Source organism: Marmota marmota, unplaced genomic scaffold (genome assembly GCF_001458135.2).
Source record: "Marmota marmota marmota unplaced genomic scaffold, marMar, whole genome shotgun sequence".
NCBI classification, from domain to species: Eukaryota; Metazoa; Chordata; class Mammalia; order Rodentia; family Sciuridae; genus Marmota; species Marmota marmota.
In genome coordinates, this window is record NW_026000000.1 from 6877464 (window position 1) to 6892696 (window position 15233).

Consider the following 15233-nt stretch of genomic DNA (forward strand, 5'->3'; position numbering starts at 1 on the left):
AAAACTTCAGATCAATATCTCTAATGAACATGGATGCAAAAATTCTCAATAAAATTCTGGCAAATTGAATATAAAAACATCAAAAATATAGTGCACCACAATCAAATGGGGTTCATCCCAGGGATGCAAGGTTGGTTCAACATATGGAAATCAATAAATGTAATTAATCAAAGCAATATATTAATATTGCTTTAATATTCTTAAAGATAATAATCATATGATCATCTCAATAATTGCAGAAAAAACATTCAACAAAATACAGCACCCTTTCATGTTCAAAACTCTAGAAAAACTAGGGATAACAGGCATATATCTCAACATTGTCAAAGCTATCTATGTTAAGCCCCAGGCCAATATCATTCTAAACGAAGAAAAATTGAAAGTATTCCTCTAAAACTGAAACAAGACAGGGATGCCTCTTTCACCACTTTAGTTCTTGAAACTCTTGCCAAAGCAATTAGACAGACGTAAGAAATTACAGAGATACAGATAGGAAAAGAAGAACTCAAATTAGCACTATTTGCCAACAATATGATTCTATACTTAGTAGATCAAAAAATTCCACCAGAAAACTTCTAGAATTAGTAAATGAATTCAGCAAAGTAGCAGGATAAAAAATCAACATCCATCAATCAAAGGCATTTCCGTACATCAGTGACAAATCCTCTGAAAGGGAAATGAGAAAAACTACCCCATTTACATAGCCTCAAATAAAATAAAATCCTTGGGAATCAACGAAAGAGGTGAAAGATCACTACAATTAAAACCACAGAACGCTAAAAAAAGAAATTAAAGAAGACCTTAGAAGATGGAAAGATCTCCCTTGTTCTGTATAGGCAGAATTAATATTGTCAAAATGACCATACTACCAAAAGCACTATACAAATTTAATGCAATTCCAATCAAAATCCCAATGACATTCCTCATAGAAACAGAAGAAGCAATCGTGAAATTCATCTGGAAAAATAAGAGACCCAGAATAGCTACAGCAATCCTTAGCAAGAAGAGTGAGGCAGGTAGCATCACTATACCAGACTACAGAGCAATAATAACAAAAACAGCATGGTATTGGCACCAAAATAGACTTGTAGATCAATGGTACAGAATAGAGGACACAGAGACAAACCCACATAATTACAGTTCTCTTCTGTTAGACAAAGGCGCCAAAAACATATATTGGAGAAAAGATAGCCTCTTCAACAAATGGTGCTGGGAAAACTGGAAATCCATATGCAACAAAATGAATTTAACCCCTATCTCTCACCAAGCACAAAACTCAAAGTGGATCGAGGGTGTAGGAATTAAACCAGAGACACTGTGTCTACTAGAAGAAAAAGCAGGCCCAAATTTCCATGATGCCAGATTAGGCCCCACCTTCCTTAATAAGACTCCTATAGCACAAGAATTAAAAACAAGAATCAATAAATGGGATGGATTCAAACTAAAAAGCTTCTTCTCAGCAAAAGAAACAATAATCTGTGAGGTGAATAGAGAGTCTACAGAATGGGAGCAAATTTCTACCATACACACATCAGTATCTACCATACAACACTAATCTCTAGGGTATATAAAGAACCCAAAACTCTTAACATCAAAAAAACAAATAACCCAATCAAAAAATGGGCCAAGGAACTGAACAGACACTTCTCAGAAGGTGATACACGATCAATCAACAGATATTATGAAAAAATGTTCAACATCTCTAGCAATTAGAGAAATGCAAATCAAAACTACTCTAAGATTTCGTCTCATTCCAGTCAGAATGGCAGCCATTATAAACACAAACAACAATAAGTGTTGGCGAGGATGTGGGGGAAAAGGCACACTCATATACTGCTGGTGGGACTGCAAATTGGTACAGCCAATCTGGAAAGCAGTATGGAGACTCCTTGGAAAACTGGGAATGGAACCACCATTTGACTCAGCTATCCCTTTCCTTTGTCTATACCCAAAGGACTTAAAAACAGCATACTACAGGGACACAGCCACATCAATGTTTATAGCAGCACAATTCACAATAGCTAAACTATGGAACCAAACTAGATGCCCTTCAGTAGATGAATGGATAAAGAAAATTAGGTATATATACACGATGGAATATTACTTAGCATTAAAAGAGAATAAAATCATGGCATTTGCAGGTAAATGGATGGAGCTGGAGAATATAATGCTAAAAAAAAGTTAGCCAATCCCAAAAAAACAAATGCTAAATGTTTTCTCTGATATAGAATGCTGATTCATAATAGGGATGGAGGGGGAGCATGGGAGAAGTAGACATACTCTAGATAGGGCAAAGGGCAGGGAGGAGAAAGGAGGGGCATGGAGTAGGAAAGGCAGTGGAATGAGATGAACATCATTACTCTAAGTGTATCTATGAAGACACAATGGTGTGACTCTACATTGTGTACAACCACAGACAGGGAAAAATTGTGTTCTATATGTAATATGAATTGTAATGCATTCTGCTGTCATATATAAGAAATTAGAATAAAGTTTTTTAAAAAGATATTAACTAGAGGATTTCTGAGAAAACATTTTGCTTTCCTGATAAAACCAATGGCCATTTATCTGGAATTCCTCCTCCTTCATTCAGCCTGGAACATTGATGTATGCCAGGAAGTAAAACATTTATATTGGGACCACGCAGAGGAAAGGTATATATCAGAAGTCTCAGACTTTTTGGTCTCAAGGACTACTTTAAATTATAAAAATTATCAAGGGTCTCTCAAATCTTTAGTTTATGTGTATGTTATATTTATTGATATATGCTGGATTAGAATTAAATCTGCAATGTAAAATAAATATACATATCTGAACTCACTTAGCATTAACAATAGTAAATTCAGCTAATAAAAATAAACATTGGAAAAAATTATCTTCTCAAACAAAAATTTAAGTTAGAGAATGGCATTATTCCATAATTTTGTAAATCTCATTGTCATGTAACTAACAGAAAACAGCTGGATTCTCATATCTGTTTGTGCATTCAATCTCTTCTGATATGCTGCTTTTGTGAGGATCCACATGGAAAGCTAGAGTTGGTATGGAAATTATTTTAAGCAGAAGACATTTAAGATTTGACAGATGCAGAGAGAAGCCTTCTCCATACTGCCCTCACTTAACAAAAGGCAAAAATTTCTAGTAAATGAGGCTACCGTTAATTCCCTCTTGGAAAGTTTACTAACCCGCCATAACTCCCCCTTCTGGGGAAAGTTTTATGGCCTTGAAGAAGGAGAAAAACATACTACTTGCAAACATCATCACAAGCTTTTTTACTTCTAATTTGTTCTCCTAGAAACCCATTTGTTTTTCCTAAAGATACTCATTTGTCTCTACCATGAATGTTTTTTCTTCCCCCTCCTATTACATCAGTTATAGAAGCCTCTAACTGTAACCACTTAGCAAACTACTTCTCTATGAGCTCCTGTATGCACATGGATGAACTTTTTCCCCCTAATAATCTCTTTTTTCAGTTTGCTTCACAAGCCACCAGTCTTGAACCTAGGAGGCTATAGAAGAATGGTTTCCTCCCAAACACTTTGAACAAAATGAAAGAACGAAGAAAATTTTAAAAATGAAGAAAATCCAGCCTTATTCAGTTATGTATTTAGAAAAGGAGGTATATCCCAGTAGCTATTTGAAAGACCATAGATATTATTCTTTGACACAAAAACACAGAATAAGTGATCAGACACAAGGTGGACTCTGAGATGTTATCCATGAACTTTTAGTATCTATTGCATTAAATATCATCTGGTCTATCCTGCACTTTGAATTAATCTCTTAAACATTCATGATTTTATAATATTATTCTTTGGCCACTGTGTTAGTCAGTTGTTACTACTATCAAAATATCTAATAAGAACGACTTAGAGGAGGAAGAATTTATTTTTGCTCATGGTTTCAGAGTTTTAGTCCATGGTCAGCCAAGTTCATTCCTCTGAGCCCAAGGTAAAGTAGAACATCATGGAGAAGGGCAAGGTAGAGGAGCACCACACCATTCATGATAGCCAAGAAGCAAAGAGAGTGGGGGACAGGGGCTTCAGAGGAGATGCACCCATCAGTGGGTTATATGCCAAGTGACTCACCTCCTCCAGTCACTCCCCACTCGCCTACAGTTACCATCCAGTTAGTCCATTCAAATTAGGATGGATTGATTAGGTTTTAGCACTCACAATCCAATCACTTTACCTCCAAACATTACTGCATTGATAGAAGGGCTTTTGGGGGACATCTCATATCCATGTAGAAATTACTAGCTCATTTATAGTTACATAAATTTTCCAAATATCAACACATTTCATTATATGCAATTTTTAAAAAAATAATCCAGTCATCGAAAGATACTTAGTGATGTTTCCAAAATTCTAAGTTTTGTTGGGAAAACTTGAGTTTTATCATTAGTAACAAAAATCATCACTTGTTCTCCTTGAAGTGAAAATTTCACTGTTGAGAAAAAGTCTGCCCATGTCAGAATAACTATAGTTTAACTATTAGTAATTCTTTCAAGTAAAATTATGTTTCACTTTAAATTTAAAAAGTGCTATTAATTTAGCTACTTATTCAATCATATAAGAACTTTGCAATAGAATATGCATTGGAAACGCTTTAAACCAGATATATGAAGAGAAGAAACTACTCAACTGAAATTGGAACACATGCAAAAATGAGCAAAAAAGGACATCGAACTGTTACTATAACTATTTTCCAAACCTTCAATAAGTTTGGAGACATAGTGAAAAAAATTCAAATAAAATATCTGAAGATGTGCAAGCACTTAAAAAGTACATAGAGATATACTCATTAAGACCACGGATAAAACAAAAGGCACTCTAAAAATTTGTGCTCCATATCTCAAATAAACTCAGGGAAAATAAATGGGGGAGAGGGAATTGCCCAAGTAAGAGAGTTCATGAGCCCATGAGAGAGAGTACAAGAGCTGGAGGGAGAAGGTACAGAGAACAAAAGATGTGGGAGAGGCGGGCAGCAATGAATGTACACAAATAGAAAACAAAAACTGCTGGGTGTTTCCAGAGGAAGAGCATGGGTTTCATTGAGTTCCATCAGCCAGGTCTGTGAGGTCCTTTCCAGCTTCTTCAGTGCCCCTGACAGTTCATCAGTCCCATTCCCCTGAACTCAGTCCCAGTGGCAGCCTGCCACTCCATCACCTGGCACTTGAGTCTCTGGGCCTCAAAGAAGTCATTCCAGGTAGCTGCTTGTCCTTCTAGAGTCAGGGTCCAGTCCATTGCCACCCACACTGAGCTTCTTTTCTAATTTAAAGTTCTTGTCATGACAGCCTCTCCACGTCTGCTTCTAAGGATTCTGCTTTCCCAATCCAGAAGATAGTGCATGAAGCCAGGGGACATCAGTCATTACCCAAACACAGTTTGGCCCCGTCTAGCAAGTGCAGGGCCCTGGATTCGATTCTCAGCACCACGTAAAAATAAATAAATATATATATATTGTGCCCAACCACAACTAAAAAATAAATATTTTTTAAAAATTTCAAATTAAATATCTGAAGATGTGCAAGCACTTAAAAAGTACATAGAAATATACTCATTAAGACCAAGATAAAACAAAAGGCACTCTAAAAATTTGTGCTCCATATCTCAAATAAACGCAGGGAAAATAAATGGGGAAGAGAAAATTGCCCAAGTAAGAGAGTTCAGGAGCCCATGAGAGAGAGTACAAGAGCTGGAAGGAGAAGGTACAGAGAACAAAAGACGTAGGGGGAGGGGAAGCGGCAATGAATAGTGATATTAATCATGCACATCCTATCTTGAAGCATAAAGGAGATTGCTCTTAATGGTTAGATATTTTTCTTACCTTCTGTTTTCTAGGTAAATATACATAAAGGCAAAAACAAAACTAAGAAAGCACACTTAATTTCAAAGATACAAAAAACTGAACTATTGAAGAAAATCTACTTAACTCAGTAGAACAGTGATAATCTGTGACTTCTGAGTTGCAACCTAGTCCCTCCTTACTTCTCCCACTCTCAGTTGGACAGAGGTTCTAATATGGGAAGGTACACAACCAAGAAAAAATGATTACTCTCCTCATATCTTCCAACTTAATCACCCAGCATCTCCCAGAAAGGGAGAGACCTCCAGCATTTCTCATCTCATCCCCATTCCAAGTTACAGAAGTCCTACTCCAGGTAAAAGCACCTTAAAAGTCTGGGCTCCCAGGATACTGGCTCTCTATTCACTTCACAGATTGTTTCTTTTGCTGAGAAGAAACTTTTTAGTTTGAATCCATCCCATTTACTGATTCTTGTTTTTAATTCTTGAGCTATAGGAGTCTTATTAAGGAAGTTGGAACCTAATCCCTCATGATGAAGATTAGGGCCTACATTTTCCTCTATTAGACACAGAGTCTCTGGTTTAATTCCAAGATCCTTCATCCACTTTGAGTTGAGTTTTGTGCATGGTGAGAGATAGGGGTTTAATTTCATTTTGTTGCATATGGATTTCCAGTTTTGCCAGCACCATTTGTTGAAGAGGCTATCTTTTCTCCAATGCATGTTTCTGGCACCTTTGTCTAATATAATTCTAATTTTGTGGGTTAGTCTCTGTGTCCTCTACTTTGTACCACTGGTCTACCAGTCTGTTTAGGTGCCAAGACCATGCTGTTTTAATTACTATTACTCTGTAGTATAGTTTAAGGTCTGGTATAGTGATGCCACCTACTTTACTCTTCCTGCTAAGGATTGCTTTAGCTATTCTGGGTCTCTTATTTTCCTAAATGAATTTCATGATTGCTTTTTCTATTTCTATGAGAAATACCATTGGGATTTTGATTGGAATTGCATTAAATCTGTATAGTGCATTTGGTAGTATGGTCATTTTGATAATATTAATTCTGCCTATACAAGAGCAAGGTAGATCTTTCCATCTTCTAAGGTCTTCTTTGATTTCTTTCTTTAGGGTCCTGTAGTTTCTGTTGTATAGATCTTTCACCTCTTTCGTTGATTCTCAATAAATTTTTTTTAGGCTACTGTGAATGGAGTAGTTTTCCTCATTTCCTTCTCAGAGGATTTGTCACTGATATACAGAAATGACTTTGATTTATGGGTGTTGATTTTATATCCTGATACTTTGCTGAATTCATTTACTAGTTCTAGAAGTTTTCTGGTGGAGCTTTTTGGGTCTTCTAGGTATAGAACCATATCGTCAGCAAACAATACAAATTTAAATTCTTCTTTTCCTATACATATCCCTTTAATTTCTTTCGTCTGTCTAATGGCTCTGGCCAGTGTTTCAAGAATGATGTTGAATAGAAGTGGTGAAAGAGGGCATCCTGTCCTGTTCCTGTTTTTAGAGGGAATGCCTTTAATTTTTCTCCATTTAGAATGATGTTGGCCTGAGGCTTAGTGTAGATAGCCTTTACAATTTGAGATATGTTCCTGTTATCCCTATTTTTTCTAATGTTTTGAACAAGAAAGAATGCTATATTTTGTCAAATACTTTTTCTGCATCTACTGAGATGATCATGTTTCTTATCTTTGAGTCTACTGATGTGATGAATTACATTTATTGATTTCCATATGTCGAACCAACCTTGCATCCCTGGGATGAAGGGAATTTTTGCATCCATGCTCATTAGAGATTTTGGTCTGAAGTTTTCTTTCTTTGATATGTCTTTGCCTGTTTTTGGAATCAGGGTGATGTAGGCTTCATGGAATGAGTTTGGAAGTGCTGCCTCTTTTTCTATTTCCTGAAATAAATTGAAGAGTATTGGTTTTAATTCTTCTTTAAAGGTCTTGTAGAACTCAGCTGTGTATCCATCCAGTCCTGGGCTTTTCTTGGTTGGTAAGCTTCTGATGGCATCTTCTATTTCATCACTTGATATTGTTCTGTTTAAATTGTGTATATCTTCCTGATTCAATCTGGGCAAATCATATGACTTAAAAAAAAATCTATCGATGACTTCAATGTCTTCTATTTTACTGGAGTATAAGTTTTCAAAATAATTTCTAATTATTCTCTGTATTTCTGTAGTGTCTGTTGTGATATTACCTTTTTTGTCACATATATGCTGGTAATTTGAGTTTTCTCTCTTCTCTTCTTTAGCTTAGCTAAAGGTCTGTCGATTTTATTTATTTTTTCAAAGAAACAATTTTTTGTTTTGTCAATTTTTTCAACTGTTTCTTTTGTTTCAATTTCATTGATTTCAGCTCTAATTTTAATTATTTCTTGCCTTCTACTGCTTTTGCTGTTGATTTGTTTTTCTTTTTCTAGGGCTTTGAGATGTAGTGTAAGGTCATTTATTTGTAAATTTTTACCCCTTACACATCAGATAAAGCACTAATCTAATCTCTAGGGTATATAAAGAAGTCAAAAAGCTAAGCACCAAAAAAACAAATAACCCAATCAATAAATGGGCCAAGGACCTGAATAGGCACTTCTCAGAAGAGGATATACAATCAATCAACAAATATATGAAAAAATGTTCAACATCTCTAGCAATTAGAAAAATGCAAATCAAAACTACTCTAAGATATCATCTCACTCCAGTCAGCTATTATGAAGACAAACAACAATAAGTGTTGACGAGGATGTGGGGAAAAGGTAGTCACACAGTGGGACTGCAAATTGGTACAGCCAATATAAAAAGCAGTATGAAGATTTCTTGGAAATCTGGGAATGGAACCATCATTTGACCCAGCTATCCCTCTCCTCAAACTATACCCAAAGGACTTAAAATCAGCATACCATAGGGACACAGCCACATCAATGTTTATAGCAGCACAATTCACAATAGCTAAACTGTGGAGCCTACCTAGATGCCGTTCAGTAGATGAATGGATAAAAAAAATGTGGCATATATACACAATGGAATTTTACTCAGCAATAAAAGAGAATAAAATCATACCGTTTGAATCAAATGTATGATATGTCAAGATCACTGTATTGTCTTGAGCAACTAATAAAAAAAATCACGGCATTTTCAGTTAATGGATGGTGTTGGAGAAGATAGTGCTAAGAAAAGTTAGCCAATCCCAAAAAGACAAATGCAGACTTTTTTCTGATATAAGGAGGCTGATTCATAGTAGGGTAGGGAGGGGGAGCATGGGAGAAATAGACGAACACTAGATAGGGCAGAGGGGTGGGAGGGAAAGGGAGGGGGCAGGGGATTATCAAGGATGGTGGAATGAGATAGACATCATTATCCAATGTACATGTATGAAGACAAAAATTGGTGTAAAAATACTTTATATACAACCAGAGATATGAAAAATTGTGCTGTATATGTGTAATAAGAATTGTAATGCATTCTGCTGTCATTTTTAAATCAATTAAAAAAAAAAGTTTGGGCTCCCTTCCTCTGTTATGTTCCCATTAGACAATGCAGAAGTTCTACCCCAGGCATGAGGTAGGAAGAGAATAATGAGGTCCCCAATGTGTTCAACCCAACATGCTGGCAGGGAAGAGATCCTATACCAAAAGGTGAACCAAGAAAACCACAAGATACTGCCCACCAGAATGTTGCTCATAAAGTAGGTGTGTCACTCCAAGACATGAGGACCACTGTATCCTCTGTATGCTGGAGCTCTTAAACTAAGGCTCACAGTTTGCAAAGGTAGAAAGGCAGTTTCAGAGAACAGAAAGCTGCTAAAGTCTGTCTAAATGTACATTATTTGAAAAAGAGGATGTGGGGCTGGGGTTGTAGGCCAGTGAGGGAGCACTTGCCTCACCCATGTGTGAGGTACTGGTTTCAATTCTCAGCACCACATACAAATAAATAAAAAATAAATAAAAGTCCATCAATAACTAAAAAATTTTAAAAATAAAAAAAGAGGATATGGAAGTTCAGCCTAAATATGCTATCAAAAACAAGGGTGTTTGTTCCACCACAGAAGCCACTGAAGAGTAGTTGATTTCCCATCACTATGGACCTCAATAAGAGCCAAAAGATGACCAAGAAAGTCAGAAGACAATACACAGTTGCCAACACATGTGCCTCACCAAACACAAGTTCATGTGGGGCATGAACCAAGAGCTGTGTGGCTGTTCCCCATCTAAGCAGTGCACCATGGAGCTGCTCAAGGTCTCCAAGGACAAATAGAAAAGGGTAAGAGACACACATCCATGAAGGAAGCAAGAGGAGCTGAACAGCATCCTAGCTGCCATGAGGAAAGCAACTGTCAAGAAGGACTAAGACCCCTTTCTGCTCTGTGCATAATAAAACCTTTTAGTGGTAAGCAAATACAAGAGAAAGAGTAGGTCCACAAGAACAACAAACTAAACATACACCAATCACAAATGTATGACAGAAAGCCAGAAAAAGAGACCACTAAGAAGAGCCCTGAATTTAGAGGAAACCCTACAAATTGGCCTCAAAAACAGCCATTATAAAGAGATCAGAATTTATCTGAATCACACACACTCTGGAGCATTTTGTGACCCAGAGAACTATCAGAAAGAACAGTGCAATCAGCCAGAAATTAGTAGACACTAAAAGCAGATATAATACCAACAGACAAAGAAAACAGAGAGATCAGAAAGAGACTTCAAAGACAGCACTGCTAAAAACATCATCATCCCAACTCAAAGATTTTTATATCCAAGGCTGTACTCTCTGGGAAGCAACATCAGAGGACATATTGTGAATAGACATAACCATACAGTCCAGCCAAATCAACAAACAAACAACCTCCTGGTGGTAGTAATTCAGAGTTGCTGAAAACTTTATTTAAAATATTTAGCTTTTTTTGCTTTGTTTTCTGCAGTGCTGGAAATAAAATATTTAGTTTTGAAGAACAACAAAGAACTTATAACAAAATGGCAAGTAAAACAAACTTTTCTTGAAGGCCTAGATATTGGATTTATTAGCATATTAAGGTTTCGATATAGTTATCACAAATATGTTCATACAAGTAAAGGAAGCAATACTTAAGAAGCAAAGAAATATGATGACATTATCTAATAAATGACTATAGCATTAAAATGTCAGAAACTGTACAAATGGAATAACAGAAAATATGAAATTGAAAAGTAAAATAATTGAAATAAAAAATTCACTATAGGAATTCACAGAATATTTAAACTACAGAGTGAAAGAATCAGTAAAGCTGAAGTACCATTAGAGATTATTCAATCTGAGGAAAAGAGGGCAAAAAGAATGAAGAAAAATAGATCCTTAGAGAAATGTGGGGCATGATTAAGTGCCCCAATATATACATAAAGTATATATTGTAGAAAGGAGAAAGAGAGAAAAAATATTAAAAATTATAATGGCTGAAAACTTTCAAAATTTGATGTAATCATGAAACTACATCTAAGAAGTTGGATAAAACTGTAGTGGAAGATAAAAGCAAAGAGATTCACATTTGACATATCAAATCAATATAGCTGGGGGGGAAAAAAAGAAAAAAATACTAAAAGGGGAGAAATGGCCAATTGTGTAGTGTTGAAATTTCATCAAAAACTATAAAAGCCATAAGTTAACAGATGCAGATGAAAGAAGAAAACAGCAACCAAGATTACTATATCCAACAAAAACTACCTTTAACAACAGAGATGAAATAAAATATTCCTAGAAAAACAAAAACTCACAAAATTCATCTTGAGCAGACACATCTTAAAAGAAATACTAGAGTGCCTTATACTCAGTCTTTCTAGTCTCCTTGTGCAGATGCCACCCCACTTGCGTCAGCCTTCAGCCCACCATCTTCTTGAAACCAATCACTGTGCCTTCATCTGAGTTGCTCAATTCTGATGAAGGTTGATGCTTGAGGTTGATGTAGAGATTGTCAACCAATTTGTGATGACCAAGACCATGTTGGAAGATTTGGGATGGATGATGGAGATGATGACCCAAAGTTACTCTACAAATATTAATTCAGCAGGTCATTCAATGATACACCCAACAAGGATGACCCTCCTCCTGATGATGATAAGAACAAAGAAAAGCAAACAGATGATATTCCTATATGGGACCAAGAATTCCTGAAAGGTGATCAGGGAAAACTTGAGTTTGCTTGATGTTACACAAAAGACTGCTGCCAGTAAGATCAAGGTGAAATCTCTTGAGTGATTCACAAAATTTTCATTATTAAAAATGACTTTACTGGGGCTAGGGCTGTAGCTCAGTGGTAGAGCGCTTGCCTAGCATGTGTGAGGCACTGGTTTCAATCCTTAGCACCACGTAAAAATAAATAAAATAAAGGTATTGTGCCACCTACAACTTAACAAAAAATTTAAATGACTTTACTAAGCTATATACAACAAATCCAAGGCCAACATCATTCTAAATGAAGAAAAATTGGAAGCCTTTCTTCTAAAAACAGGAACAAGACAGGGATACCCACTTTCACCACTTCTACTCAACATAGCTCTTGAACTTCTAGCCAAAGGAATTAGGCAACAGAATGAAATAAAAGAAATATGAATAGGAAAGAAGAGCTAAAACTAGCTCTGTTTGCCAACAACACAATACTATATTTAGAAGACCCAAAAAACTCCATCAGAAAATTTCTGGAATTCATAAACGAATTCTGCAAAGTAACAGGATACAAAACTAACACTCATAAATCAATTGCATTCCTATACTCCAATGACAAATCAGCTGAAAGAGAAATTAGGAAAACCACTGCATTCACAATAGCCTTAAAAACATGAAATAAAATACGTTGGAATCAATCTAACAAAAGAGGTGAAAGAACTCTACAATGAAAATTAAAAAACACTAAAGACAGAAATTGAGAAAGACCTTGGAAGATGGAATGACCAACCATGTTCTTGGCTGGGCAGAATTAATATTGTCAAAATGATACTATATTTGGAAGACCCAAAAACTCCATCAGAAAGTTTCTAGAACTCATAAACAAATTCAGCAAAGTCAAATTAAGCTCTATACAGATTCAATGCAACACCCATCAAAATTCCAATGCCATTCTTCATGGAAATAAAAAAAAAGCACTCATAAAATCCATCTGGAAAAAGAAGAGGCCCAGAATAGTCAAAGCAATCCATGTGGGGAAAAAAACTAAGCACTAGGCATCATAATACCAAACCTAAAATTGGACTACAGAGCCAATTTAACAAAAAGAGCATGGCATTGGCACCAAAAGAAGCAAGAAAACCAATGGGACAGAATAGAATACACAGAGACAAACCCACAAAAATTCAGTTACCTCATATAAGCCAAAGGTGCCCAAAAAAATGAACATTAGAGAAAAGATAGCCTCCTTAACAAATGGTGCTGGGAAAACTGGAAATCCATATGTAGAAGAATGACATTTAATCCCTATCTCTCACCCTACACAAAACTCAGTGGATCAAGAACCTAGATAGAAACCCAACATATACTACAAGAAAAGCTAGGCCCAACACTCCAACATATTGGCACAGTCTTCCTTAACAAGTCTTTCTTAATAAGATCCCTAAAGTGCAAGAAGTAAAATCAATAATCAAGAAATGGGATGGCATCAAACTTAAAAGCTTCTTTACAGCAAAGGAAACAATCAAGAGCATGAAGAAAGAGCCTATAAAATGGGAGAAAATCTTTGCCACCTGTACCGCAGATAGAGCATTAATTTCCAGGATATATAAAAAATTCAAAAAACTTAACAAAAAAAGAAAGAAAGAACCCATTCAATAAATGGGCAAAGGAACTAAACAGACACTTCACAAAAGAAATACAAATGGTCAACAAATACATGAAAAAAATGCTCAATATCTCTAGCAATTAGAGAAATGCAAATTAAAACTACATTGAGATCCTTCTTATTCTAGTCAAAATGGCAATTATCAAGAATACAAGTAGCAATAAATGTCGATGAGGATGTGGGGGAAAAGAGTACACTTATACATTGCTCAAGGGGATTGCAACTTGGTGCAACCACTCTGGAAAGCAATATGGAGATTCCTCAGAAAACCTGGAATGGAACCACCATTTGACCCAATATACCACTCCTCAGCATATATCCAAAGGATTTAAAACCAGCAAATTACAGTGACACAGCCACATAAATGTTTACAGCAGTTCCATTCACAATAGCTAAGCTATGGAACCAGCCTAGGTGTCTTTCAATAGATGAATGGATAAAGAAAATATGATATACACACACACACACACACACACACACACACACACACGAGTATTACTCAGCCATAAAGAATGCCTTTATGACATTTGCCAGCAAATGGATGGATCTGGAGACTATCATGCTGAGTGAAATTAACCAGTCCCAAAAAAACCAAAGGTCAAATGTTTTCTCTGATAGGTGGAAGATAACCCATAATAAAGGGGTTAGGGAGATGAGGGGAAGACCAAAAATGCAGTAGATTAGACAATGGAAAATGGAAGGAAGGGATGGGGAATAAGCAAAAGAAAGACAGTGGAATGAATCTAACACAGTTTTCCCATGTTCATATATGAAAACAACACAGTGAATCCTACCACCATGTACATCCATAAGAATGGGACTCTAACTAGAATAAGATGGGAAAAAAAGTAAATACCAAAAACTGAAACCCCTGTCAAAAATAAAACGATTTTACTAACTTTTCTAAAGAGGAGGAAAACCAGTTTTGCAAAGAGAGCCAGTTGTGTGAAGAGAAATGTTATGTCTGACATTGCAACACTGTACGGATTGTTCCAAATACTAGTTGTACTGCTGTTTATAATTGTTAATATTAGACAAACAGCAGACAAATACAGCAGCAAATCTACTGTATTGACACAATATTGGCCTCATAATAAGTGCAGTTTGAGTTCAAATTCAGTCCAAATCTATGGCTGAATTTCTTTTAGTATGAGTGAAAATTACTTTTGTTTTTACTCTGAATAACTGAACTCTCTGAGTTCTCTTTAGAAAGCAGTATTTTGAGCTTTCCCTCTGCCTAGTTTATTGCCCAATTAGCGAGCTTTTATAAGTTGGCATTGTACATAAAACAATATGAAAAAAGTTTTCTGGCTCGAGGAGAAGATGGCCGCTGCGTACGGGGGTTGCTGAAGTGCTGAGCGCTCAAAGCAGTAGCTTTAATAGAGATTTCGCACAGTCTCTTAGAGCTTTCACTGTTAATCTGTAGCGGACCACTTTGCCAAGGAGCAGGAAGAACAAAGAAATCAAAAAAGAGACGCTTGGATGCTCAGAGCCGCGGGCGCTTTGCTCCCATCTGCTTCCTCTTTCGCTTCGCTCCGGGCGGAGAAGCTGAATGTGTAATCAGCAGTGGATTGTAAGTACCCGAGGCAAAGAAAGCTCAGTGCGCCCCGCCTTT

At 36.3% G+C, this 15233-nt stretch overlaps 1 protein-coding gene and 1 long non-coding RNA gene across 11 annotated transcripts in view; one reads left to right on the forward strand and one right to left on the reverse strand.

The window, feature by feature from the left end:
- Marchf8 (membrane associated ring-CH-type finger 8) overlaps nt 1-15233 on the reverse strand; it is a 224908-nt gene that overhangs the window by 34379 nt on the left and 175296 nt on the right. The window lies entirely within an intron of this gene.
- LOC125618036 lies at nt 1282-13582 on the forward strand. Its single transcript, XR_007349233.1, has 3 exons — nt 1282-1534; nt 2650-2654; nt 13539-13582. It is a non-coding gene; the product is annotated as an uncharacterized LOC125618036 (long non-coding RNA).